The following is a 12,375-nucleotide window of genomic DNA, read 5'->3' as shown; positions in this document are numbered from 1 at the left end:
ATTATTATTATTATCGTTTCAATACAGTAAACTAATTGATATCCTTAAATAAACATCAGAACTAATAATTTGTATGTCATCTGCCAATGGATCTGATAGTTTGAAACGACGCCAAGTGTAAATGTCGGCTCGATTCATACACACGGTCATATAATACTTTATGTATTTATATAGCTATAAAACTACACGCATATAATATTTTATATACTATAAATAGTATTGTGAGGATAAATTAATTCTTAATATAAACAAAGTCCTACTTTCGTTGAGGCAACGCCATCTAGCGGCGTTGCCGTGAACTAAACGCTGTTAAGGTCACGTACGCGTTCTTGAGAATCGTTGCAAGGCGAATTCGGCGTTGATTTAGATAAGGTTTAGTTTTATCAAAGTTATTAGAGACTTTCTGTCGAGTGAAACAATGTAACCCATTGATGAAACAAACAAAAAAAAACTATCAATCGCGATTGATCTCACGAGAAGCACATGTGAGTGGTGAGCGGGACGCAGCTATACGTGTGAATGGGACAGTATGATAGTATGTTTTTTTGACATCGGCACCGATTTTGCCACATGGGAATATTTGGAATAAATAAATTCTTTTATTGCATCTAGTGTTTCCTTTTATCGTTAATTATGTCTATATTAACTTTTTTATTTATTTATAATAATTTATGACAATAGCGTTTGAAAAGAATATAACATTTTATAATTTCATGTTGCAAATTCAAATATTCCAGCTGGCTATTTTTAACAATTAGTATACGTTTTTAATACAAACTCCTTTTTAAGTCGAACACGTGAGTGAGCCTAAGTCCGACAGTTTTCATTTTGATTAAAATTAACAACATTATATAAAACAATCTCTATGTTGCATAAATAAATATTTTTGCAATAAAAAAAGTAACTTAAACCTATAATTTGTCGACATGACGGTGTTGTGTTTCTTGTCATCAATATTTCTGGAATATTTCTCTAGAAATATAATAAGTTTGTTCCGACACGCGGCTTTCGATCAAATAAAGCGAATACTCGAACGTATTCAGCCAATGTGCAACTAAAAAGTTCTGTTATGAATTATATACGGGATTGTAATCTGACAAGAAAGAACGAAATTATTTTAGAAACGTTTTCTATAGGAATATAAAAATAAACGCACGGACGTCATTTGAAAACTTATAGTTTGTTTCTTGGTAAATTAAATTAAAATATTTGCAAAAAAAAAAAAAAAAACCCTCCCGCCTCCTGTTTCAGTTCGGCCGTCGGTTATCAATAGTCATCATAGTTTCTCACGGTGCCATCACGCGACTATAGATTTTAATCGCAAGCTATAAAGCCTACAATGGCCTGCACGTGCATCGTTTAAGACATCCGCCGCAATTCATGAGCGGCAGCGTTTCAATCTAACCGTGGGTAAGCGCGCACAGACAGACACACACAGCCGGTCACTTGCACCGCCCGGTGTAATATAACGTCGTATATGTGGAGTAAACATAGTCCATAATAATTAGAGTTATGTTACATTATTAACATATCGACAGTAACATTTCGATGTACAACGAAGAGAGTCGGGTTCGTTCCCACGAGATAAATTCTCAGTACATCGAAATGTCGTCCGTATATCGCTTTCATGTAAACAGCAGCCTATCGATAGATAATAATTAATACGTAACGTGTGATACCAAGGCGGTTACATGTAAAATATATTTATTAACAAAGAAAATCATGCCATGATATAATCATGTATATTTTGACTTGATATCATGAGACGTACATGTTTTAATTATACCTAAAACTAACGAGCGTTAGTTATCGTGAAGTTATAATAACGATGGCACGATAACTTATTTATGTGTATTTATTAATTATAGTAAATTGTACGCTTAGCACGAGTTTGCTTTTTATAACTACGCACTATTCGTTACCCGTTTTAAATTAAAAAGCCTACGTCGATACTGTTATTTTGCGAACCTATAATAGGCTAAGCGTAAAAATGACTTAAAAGTTTTTCATCCAAACTCCTAAGGTTCAAAAGATCTCAAACATTTAGTTCCTAACAGTTTTTTTTTGCCACAAATGGAAAGCATTCCATGATCATAAATTCCATAAAATTCCATTTTAATTATTATAAAAATAATCGTTTGTAAATATCTAAAGAGTTCCCGATACCAACAATACGTTGCCAACACGCTGAGCTATCAGAGCTAATACGATGATATTCTAATAAGAATTTTCTCGATTCAATTAAAACTTTAAACCTGATATTAAAACCAAATATAATTTTTCACACATACAAATACGTCGGTTATAATAAATATAAGAGAAGGAACATTTTAATGTAATCCAAACGAGGATCGAAGGTAACATGGTACGTAGGTGTACTACAACTATAGTATATCGTGAGTCGTATATAGTTGTAGGTTCTATAGTTTTCCCACTAATCAAATAATTCCGTCCGCAGATCGTTCTTCTGTACGCTGTAATAGAATTCACATTTTAAACAAGACAACAGCCACAGAACTGCTTCCATCAATGATGTATCAAGTGTATTTTTAATTGTACAAACGTCTACTTTTCACCGTTGCATCACTCCTGTTAGAGGCGTGTTCTTCGGTTAAAAAGTAGCCGTAATCAACAACACATGTATTTAACACAACGAAATAACACAGTTCCGTGGCTTGAGACACAGATAAATAAATAAAATTCGCTTAGAAATCACAAGGAAACTTCCAGCCCGTGATCCAACATGGGATGGGTTTCCTATACTTCGCTGTGCATTACACGCCGGGCCGAAAGTCCGACAGTGCATGTATAATGTGACAAACTCACAGACAAACAGAAAACTTCGCCTAAATGACACAAGGAGGTAAAGCTGTTAATAAAATTGTAACAAGTATCGGTGACAGCATAAAACGCTAGAGCGGCGGGTCACAGCAGAGTGCTTGACAATAATATCAAGAGAAAAGTAACGCATACATTTACAGATATGTTTCGTTAGGAATTCGCAGAGCTACAAATACGTTGATAATTTTCTAAAAACAAAAATATTATGTGATGCCAATTGATGCGCTCAGTTGGAAATGCACTTGGAAAAAAAATTTTTTTTTTTTGGTTAATACATTGTGGGAACAAAAGAACACACATTCCTGTAGTTACACTGCGGTGTTATAAAAATCTGGAAATAAAAGAAGAAATGATTCGTTTAGACCGATGTCGGTTGATCGATTTCATTATATATATATATATATATATATTATTTTTTTTATTATAATTTAACTTCGTTTTCACAACCGCTGCATCGGTTTTATTATTAAAATTTACGCGTCTCATTAATTATTATTGTCGTTTGATGAATTAAATGTAGCTATTTGTTGAGATCGTTGAGAATATGTTAAGATGCACTCGGCGCCATCTTAAAGGAACTAATATATCGTTGTTACTAACAACTTCATCCCGCACTCGCAGATCATTTTAAATTTTTTTATCACTTTTTTTTTATAGGCGATGTGTTATTTAAATTTTCACAAAAAAAAAATTGTAATCAATTCGTATATAAATTTTTATTCTAAACGGAAATATATTTTTACATATTATTTTTTTATGTAAACCCGAATCACGGTAGTATTTTTTTTGTTACGAATCAAAACTGAAAATAAATTATATTTGTATAAAATTTTATTTCAATCTAGTTTTTTTTTTCTTTTAAATCTTATAAGAAAATCATTAATTTAATATCACATACGAATTTTTTCAACGAAACTACTTGTGTGAAATAAAAACGTCCACTTAATTAAAAAAAAACACTATTAAATTCTGATAAAGAGAAAAAGTTACTCGCGCAATCAATCCCGTGATAATTCACACAACACTATTAAAACATCAGAATTCCTACAAAATAATTAAAACACTATGCACTATTTTTACACGTTTCCTATAATATTTTTTTTATTTTAAATTAATATATATATATAGTTTTTAAATTTTTAAATTTTTTAAACGGCGCTCCTATTAGAATTTTATATTTCGAAAAAGATTTAAAAAAAAAAACTTCACAATAACAAAATTGAGATAAAAATATATTTTTTTCCGATAACATAATTTTGTTTTTTAAATTTTATTCGTCAAAAATAAAAATAAATAAATACTCATCACTAAAATCTTATTTAAAACACCGTTAAGACATTGTTTTATTATCGTAGAAAAAAAGCCGTCCTCGAAATATCAGAAATGAGTTTAATTAAGATTGTGTTAAACCGCACTCAGTCTTTGGATGTAGTTTACCACGACAAGTTAGTGTCACTAAAAGGAATACTTTACTTACGTTTGTCTGTAGTTCTTGTGGTTTATTTTAAACACGTCTTGAACAACACAAAAACATCTACAATAGTACAATACAATCACAGAGAGAACATTCGGCAACAATAACATCAGTGTCCGTAACAATTAACGAAAGTTATCTGAGATATATGTCCGTGTTACGTAAGAGAGATGTGAGGTCGCGATCGCGTCTGTGGCGCGCGGACGACTGCACTGCGATCCTTGGGGCTTCGCAGTACGCGCATCTGAGGCTCGTTCCTTGGCGCGGCTCCGCCCAGTGGGACGCCACTCCGCAAGAGCCGAGTCACCGTCCCTTTCCCACCAGTACACCATCAGCCGACAGTCTCGCTGAGCCGGCGACAGTGGGGCGCGCCAATGGGATCCGCTCAGATACACTCCACAAGATCCATCGAGATCTCCACTTAGGTAACGCTGCAAAACCTTTTGTTGCCCGATGCCACCGCCGCACTCGATAATAGGATGCGCTTTTTAAATAATCGCTATCGACTCGCCCGCGAATTACTGCTACATATTAACTTGTACTATCTAACATATATATATCGCATTTATTGACAAGCGCTCTCGATTATTTTTCTGTCATTATAATTTTTTATTCGTCCACGCTCGGATTAATTTCACTGAGACGTTTTGAAGCTTCGGCGATCTCATGATTCTAGCGACGATTGTTGTTTTTATTTAATATATTATTATTATTATTATTGTTTTTAATTAATAAATATTTATCGAGTGTCGTGTTGCATTGTTGACGAACCTGAGTATTATAGAAAGTGCACAATCGTAAGGGTAAGGCGGCTAGGGCTCGTCTCAAACGGTAGGGGTGTTTGAACTCGGTAGGGCGAAAATGTAGGTCAGTTTTTGTTTCGCGCCACCCGAAATTCGGTTACTAGGTTCGTATCGGTACCTCGGGATAGTCGGAGGGACTTTCAACTCCGCCGAAACTTTTCAGATACTTTAATACTAATCTAATCACCACTTAATTGATCAACAAACGACTCGAAAGTTACTTAACACACGTATAAATATATATAACGTCCGCGACATCGATCCCGACGTGAACTACGTTTCGTATATTTAGTGATATTATTTAATTTTTTTTATTGCGATTAAAATATTTTATACGATTGTCTTATAAAATTTCGTTAACAATGGTCTCTGGTCCGGCAGTTTACGCGCGCGACTCCCCTCGCCGCTAGATGGCGGGAGGCGTCGCTTTCCACATTTCCACGGCATTTTCCAGTCGAAAATACAGTTTTATCGAGTATTTATGATACTGATATATTAAAATATTACACGATAAAGTTATTTTCTGTCGTATAAAGAAGTTTGATGAGATTTTTTTCGTCTGAGAAATAAATTTTCTTCATTTGGTTTTGATCCACGGAGGTCTGTCTGATCGCACCAGGAATATTTTTATGAACATTAATACTTGTTCCGTATCAAATATTTATTTGTATTGATGTTATATTACCGTGTATTTTATATTTTCATATAATATTTATTAGTACTAACTTATTTTGTTATTATAATTAAATTAATTATATATAATGTGTGTTAAATATGAGATGTATGTATTCAATTAAATAATTTGTCAAACTATTTTCGTTTATGTAATATAGACATATATAATATTACTTCCATTTAAAGCTCCAGTGTAAACGACCTCGCCAGTACTACTTGTAAATAAATACATTATTGTTACAACTATTTGTAAAAACAACTCATTCGACTGAATATAAATTTTATTCTAATTTATTTATAATAGCAAAATTACACGTACGTATAACTTAATTTTCATATTTACATTTATTTTTTTTAATTAATAAATCATATTTATATAAAAATAGTTCAACATTAAAAACTTACAGAGTCAACTGGAGAGTTTTCAGTGTAGTTGTTAATAGTTGTAGTTAATCGTTTGAAATAACTTAAAAGATTTTTCATAACGTCTGTTCTTGTAACAGTTGTTTGATACGTTCACAGCATCCGAACGGAGTGTTTTAAAAAAAAATTCAGTATTATATATTCTTTCATCAATTCTCTTTACTTCATCTCGTCTAACATCAAACCCTTCTTATGCAAATTCATTCAAATCCGGATTTGATTTTTATTAATTTATTATTAATTTTCCGAACGAGTTATATTATTCCACTGAAGTTATTCTATACAGTTAATTTGGGACGATGACGTGATTCATTTGAAGGGTATCCGCACTTTTTCGTATTTCAATAGAATTAATGAATCTTAAAAAATTACATCCTTTTTTTTTAATGAGAGATTTTGTTTTATCTGTTTCTGGATTATTCTCAGTTTTTTTTTTGTAAAATATTGTTCACTCCTATAACAATACTTTCATAGACTCGTAAATTTGTGAAGGCAATTTTTTTTTCTGTTTCATCATGAATGTTTGTTGGTTTCATAGAAAGTAATAATATAACGTCTGACTTAAAAATTAACAAAAAAAATTTTTTTTTATTCATTAAACCTTATTTTTTTAGCATTTGTTATTTAGTGACTATATTATATATATTAGGATTGTTAGTCATTTCATCGATTTCACATTCTAAGCGATTTTTTTATGGAGAAATATAGTTTAACTCTGCAGTTCTAAATCTAATAAAAACCAGAAGTACAGATATGAGACATAGACAATAAAAAAGTAGTAATTTTTTTTTCTAAATAAAGTCAAACGCAATTAAACGGTGAAAGCAAAGCGATGAAAATAATACGTACGAACAGTTATAAAATATAAATGTCTTTGAGAATTTAATTTTAACTGTTAGACGGCCGCTTTGAAGGTATTTAACTACTGTCTGTACTTTGAACCGTGCGACCCGGGACTAGCGGTTAACGCCGCCACCGCGAGCACTGAACCATCGTGTCGCTTGCGAGTTTGTTACGTAATTGTAGGTATTTTGTTAATACTAACATATATATATCAGTTTTATATAATTTTTTATGAAAATTTAGGTATATTAATTTTGCTTTTGGGAATAAAATTAATCGATTTATTTTCTACTTTAGTCCCGGGATGTTAGGGATCAGTGACGTCGGTCGGGAATCGAACCCGGAACCCGGTCCCTATTAATATTGTCAGCTTATTGTCTATAGTTTATATCGGATGGCTATTGACGGCGCAAACAATTTTGTAATGCTTCCTTCTGTGACACCCAATCCCGCTAACGGATAAGCGATTCTAAACCTTATCAACATACAAATAGGAGCTGGCGTGCCGCAAACTTTGTGGTTGTTAATTCGAAAATATTCAACCCTTTGCTAACAGCAATGTGCACTTCGATAATAGACAACAGTGTAATGTGATTTTTACTTCGTTCGAATCGAATGCAAAATTAATTACTACTATATTAAATTCATTAAAATTGTATATAGTATTCAATCAACGGGAAATATTTCGCTTAAGATGTGATGAAATCCGTCTGAAAGTGCATCGGAGTAGAATTTTTTGGGTGCGAGTTATCGGCAAAAGCACAGAGTAATTAAAGTAGTGCTACATCTGTGTTATAAGTAAACTTATTGGGTTAACTGAATTCGATTTATTTTCGTTGGTGACAGCTCTGTCATTTCATGACCTGTCCTGATGCAACCATCAAAGGCATGAAGATGTTACGTCGGGAATTATCGCTGGGATTCTACGAATGTAACTCACTCAATAGACATATTACGAAAAGATAGCTCGCTAACAATACGACCAGGCGTATTGACCTCCATTACGTTAGCCCGGCGGTCGCTCGCGGGGGTCGCTTTCAATCCGTTGTGATGTGTACTATGAAAAAGTAATTTTAATAAAATCATTTACATCAGAACTGCTCTTCAATATTTAAACCTGCATTATAATCGAGCGTTATGCAATTAAACGATCCATACGATATTGATCCTTATGTATGTGCTGTTATGGTGTATTTCACGCCGCAATAAAATGCCCCCATAAAATTCTCAGAGTCATTGTTTCACCACAATCAGCCATTATTAATTAATAGTTATTATATCCTTCAAAAATGCCCAAACGATTTTGTGTCCAAGTGAACGTAGATCTAACTATAGTTTAGACAGGACGCACTGATAACGATCTAATATTCAATCTATTAACTATTTTAAGAACTTATTTAAACATATTAAAAAAAAATCTTTTACATTATTTATTTTTTATATACTGTATGTATGTTATTTGAATTATTAATATATATATATATATGAACGATTGAATTAATAACGCGTATTCACTGAATATAATCGTAAGTTCACCGCTGTCCTGTCTTCACGTTTGTAATACTGTGGGTCTGCAACAATTAAATGTCTACGATGCGGGCTCTCTGTCGCTGGTTGCACTTGATGTGCATTACAACTGACGTTCGATGTGTAACTGTGACGTCCATATTGGAACTATTTTTAGTTCATTATTATTTTTTTTTTTTACAATATATACAAATAAAATAATATATGTACATACGTATATGCTATACTCAGTGAAGCGATGTATTTAATATATTTCTATTGATATAAGGGAGGTCTGTTTTAAATATAACGATAGTCAAACCAAACTTTAATTATGTTGGAATCAAAGAAACGATGTCTCGTATCAGCTGTTCCAATAGCAACAAAAAATTAAGATCCAAATGTATTTAAATGTGAAAGGGCGCCATGAATGAGAGGAAGTGATGTGACACACGTGGTGATGACGTTACTTGTTTTTTTTTATCTGTTATTGTTATGGATTCCGGCTGATTCGATTAATGTGTTTAAATTAATCAGCCTTAAATATATATGTATATAATTATTATTATTAATCTGTATTATAAACATACATTGCGCTAGGACGCCCCGTCGGATATAATTTATTATCTATCAAATAATTGTTATAATTACTCATGCAACACTGAACAGGCCCCTCCATTTTATTTTTATTATACAAATCTTCTAATGACTTGCACCATTGTCAGTTCTAATGCAAGTTTTAGGCGACAACGGAAACCTCCAACTAATTTAATTTTTTCAATTAAAATTGTATTTTTATGCAATATAATATGCATGTACATATACGACTAAACATTGGCATTAAACCTAAAACCTATAAAGAGGATGAATAAAAAAAAAGTAACTCAAACTATGACAGGCGAATGTTTATTTAACAATATTTTAAATATCGAACGCGATCGGAGTCTTTGTTTAAATATTTGAATTCGTTCCATTCATTCTAAAACGCGATCCATCGTTTATGGTTATGTCAAAAAGAATCGGTTTAATTTGCATATGAATATGATGCATACAACCACATTCAGCCATACAGAGTATTATTGTTTGATGTTTTTATGTCCGATAGTGATATTTGGTGCATCGCTTTTTTTAATATTATTTGTTCTCTGATCTGACTTAAATCTAAGTGACGTTTTTGAACACGGTGTGTTTATCGTGCTTTCATCTCGCTTTTAATGTTATGAATAAAAATGCTAGTTACTACATCTATATGAGAGTACATTTTATTTGATATTTATTTTAATTTTTTTAACTAAATATTTGTATATGTGAGTCTTGTAGACCGTTAAATTCAGTTTCTTGTTGTTAAACGCTCTAACAATTCGGTATACACATTAATCTCGCGAAGAGCAATGCCTTAAAATACAATACAAATCACTGTATCGCCTCCTAATGATCTTGATGCGTCAAGCGATATGAGCGAGACGGAAGATTTAAAATATATATGACAGAGAGGGACAGAAAATCCAATTCTCACCGGAAACTGAGTAATATATGGTGCATTGTTAGTAATGAGATCGGCTTGTGTGTTTGTCTGTCTGTGGGCGGAGGCTTTAAATAGTGCCTACATGATGTTTTTCTTTCTACCAAATAGAGTGAATTTCTCTGGTCCGCATTGATGTACATACAGTATGTGTTGTTGGACGACGTAAAGTTTTAAAATTAAAAATAATACAGCCATCATCTGCGGCATCAGCCGTCAACTTTAAACTGAATCAGAACGAATTCGAACGTATTTGTAATTCAAATTTGGAAATCCATTAGTGCGACTCGTCATTTTAATGTGACATCGTATTGAGTTACTCTAATTGATGGTTCGTTTTTTGAATGCTCCACTTTCGAATTTCGAACTCTAGTTCCGTTGTTTTTTTTTCTTTTCAATGTGCCATCCATTCTGTTCCGTTTTTGAAATGTCGAAGGGTTCATAAATTTTAATATTTTATCTTTTTTTTTTTTTGCGTTTGAAGCATCACTTGTTGCGTCGGATCCGATCTATTCTGTCGAAAATGATTCTACTTATTTCTTGCGTGTTAATATATAATGATAGTTAATCGTCGGGAATGTAGAATATTTCCCGCCGTCAGAGACATCGTGAGTACATTGTATTGTTGTAAGCATGTAAACTATTTTTCATAAATCAATTGATCCATATAATTAATATTAATAGATGATTTAAATCGATCTGTCATACGTCTTCCATTAATATAATTTAACCCGTTCGAACGCGCCATTTTTAATTCGTCACGGATTCTTGCAAATGATAACTTTATTTTTCGTATTACTTTTTTTCACATTCTATATTAAATTGATGATGTTGTAACTATATAGTAGGTATGTATTGATACCTCTCTTTTAGTGTATTGGTATGAATTTGACATATATTTTAAATTTTATTATTGCTAATAAATTCTTAACAAGTGGTTAGTGAGTTTCCCTCGTTTTATGGTCAGATGAAGAGCTATTGGGGAACAAATAAATATGTTATAATGAAACCTCTTATAATTATTGGCAGATGTTGCGGTTAGGTCGATCAACTGTGACGTACACCTGACTTTGGAATTGGGAACTATTTTAATGTCTTTTATGTGTGATGTCCAATATAAAAGATCCTCGTAGATTCTATTCGTCCGAGTCCGCCGATGATTCCTATTTTAATCTATCCGAAGATACATCTGAACCGATGGTCTCATCTAAAATATATTATTAATAATTCCCTGTAACTCGATCCGTTGTTTTGTAACTTACATCTGTCAGCGGTGTATTGATTCGACCCTACAGAGAACAGACATACGGATTAAAATTTGCATACCATTTATGGGTTAAAAAAATTTAAATATTTTAGACGTCGCCCCCGTAATATAAACCTTATTATAGTTTGATAGGATTGATTTTTCTCAATAGTGTAACGCAAGACGACAATAGATCGAGATTGCATGTGCGCTGTCGTCCCGTTTTATACTTAATTTCGTACGCGATAAGGCCGTTATCAGCTAGCCATTGAGTCTGGGAATGATCAACCCCAAGGATGTGTATGATAATTTTTGTATTTGAATTATTTTCGCTATAATATTTCAATGTGCCGTTAATGGCGACGCTAGCCGGGCGTAAGTGGCTCACATTTATTAAAAACTTTAATACATTCGACGCATTGTGTGATGACCGATTTTATGGTATCCATTCGAATTTCCATGGCCATTGATGGGTTATTTGCATGATTGTGATTTATAATTTATTTTTGATCCTGCATACGTTCCCGTTCGAGGGTTGTAATGTTTCATACTGTGCCATATTAGATTTTATTTAACGTTCGTTTAGTGAAGACGACGCTCTATATAACTTTATATATATATATATATATATATATATATATATATATATATATATATATATATATATATATATATATATGTTTGTATAGCATGTATTATATCCATTGATTTATAAATGTAAATAGTTACACTAGTTTATACATTTGTTATTATTTGTTAAGATATTAATAATATTATTTTGAACGTCTTGGTAATTACACTGATTTATATATATGGGAATTCAAGTGGCATATTTTCGATAATATCTTAAGTTAATCTTAGCTGGTATGTTTATGGATTTTTACTTAAATGAATCCTACGCTCTAAGGCTTTCTCATAATAAATATTGCGAATTTTTTTAATTTACTTATAACTGTTAGTTAAATTCATATTGGTTTTAAATACATTTATATTTGATATATATATATATTTTTTTTAACATAAAATGAGAATTATGATTTTT

General features: G+C 32.2%; 1 protein-coding gene and 1 long non-coding RNA gene across 12 annotated transcripts in view; one reads left to right on the top strand and one right to left on the bottom strand.

Annotated features, from left to right (window-relative positions):
- Window positions 1–4,521, bottom strand: part of LOC116777685 (homeobox protein cut) — an 85,910-nt gene extending 81,389 nt beyond the window's left edge. For all 9 annotated transcript variants that reach the window (XM_061526203.1, XM_032671360.2, XM_061526204.1 and 6 more), the window contains exon 1: window positions 4,319–4,521. The gene's annotated coding sequence lies outside the window, so the exon portion shown is untranslated. The remainder of the gene's footprint in view (window positions 1–4,318) is intronic.
- A 90-nt stretch (window positions 4,522–4,611) lies between these two features.
- LOC116777625 (uncharacterized) overlaps window positions 4,612–12,375 on the top strand; it is a 43,363-nt gene continuing 35,599 nt past the window's right edge. For all 3 annotated transcript variants that reach the window (XR_009753385.1, XR_009753383.1, XR_009753384.1), the window contains exon 1: window positions 4,612–4,740. This is a non-coding gene — a long non-coding RNA (uncharacterized LOC116777625). The remainder of the gene's footprint in view (window positions 4,741–12,375) is intronic.

The sequence above is a fragment of the Danaus plexippus genome, chromosome Z (assembly GCF_018135715.1).
Source record: "Danaus plexippus chromosome Z, MEX_DaPlex, whole genome shotgun sequence".
NCBI lineage: Eukaryota > Metazoa > Arthropoda > Insecta > Lepidoptera > Nymphalidae > Danaus > Danaus plexippus.
Note: the sequence above shows the minus strand (reverse complement) of the source record. Positions and strands in the feature narration are given on the sequence as shown.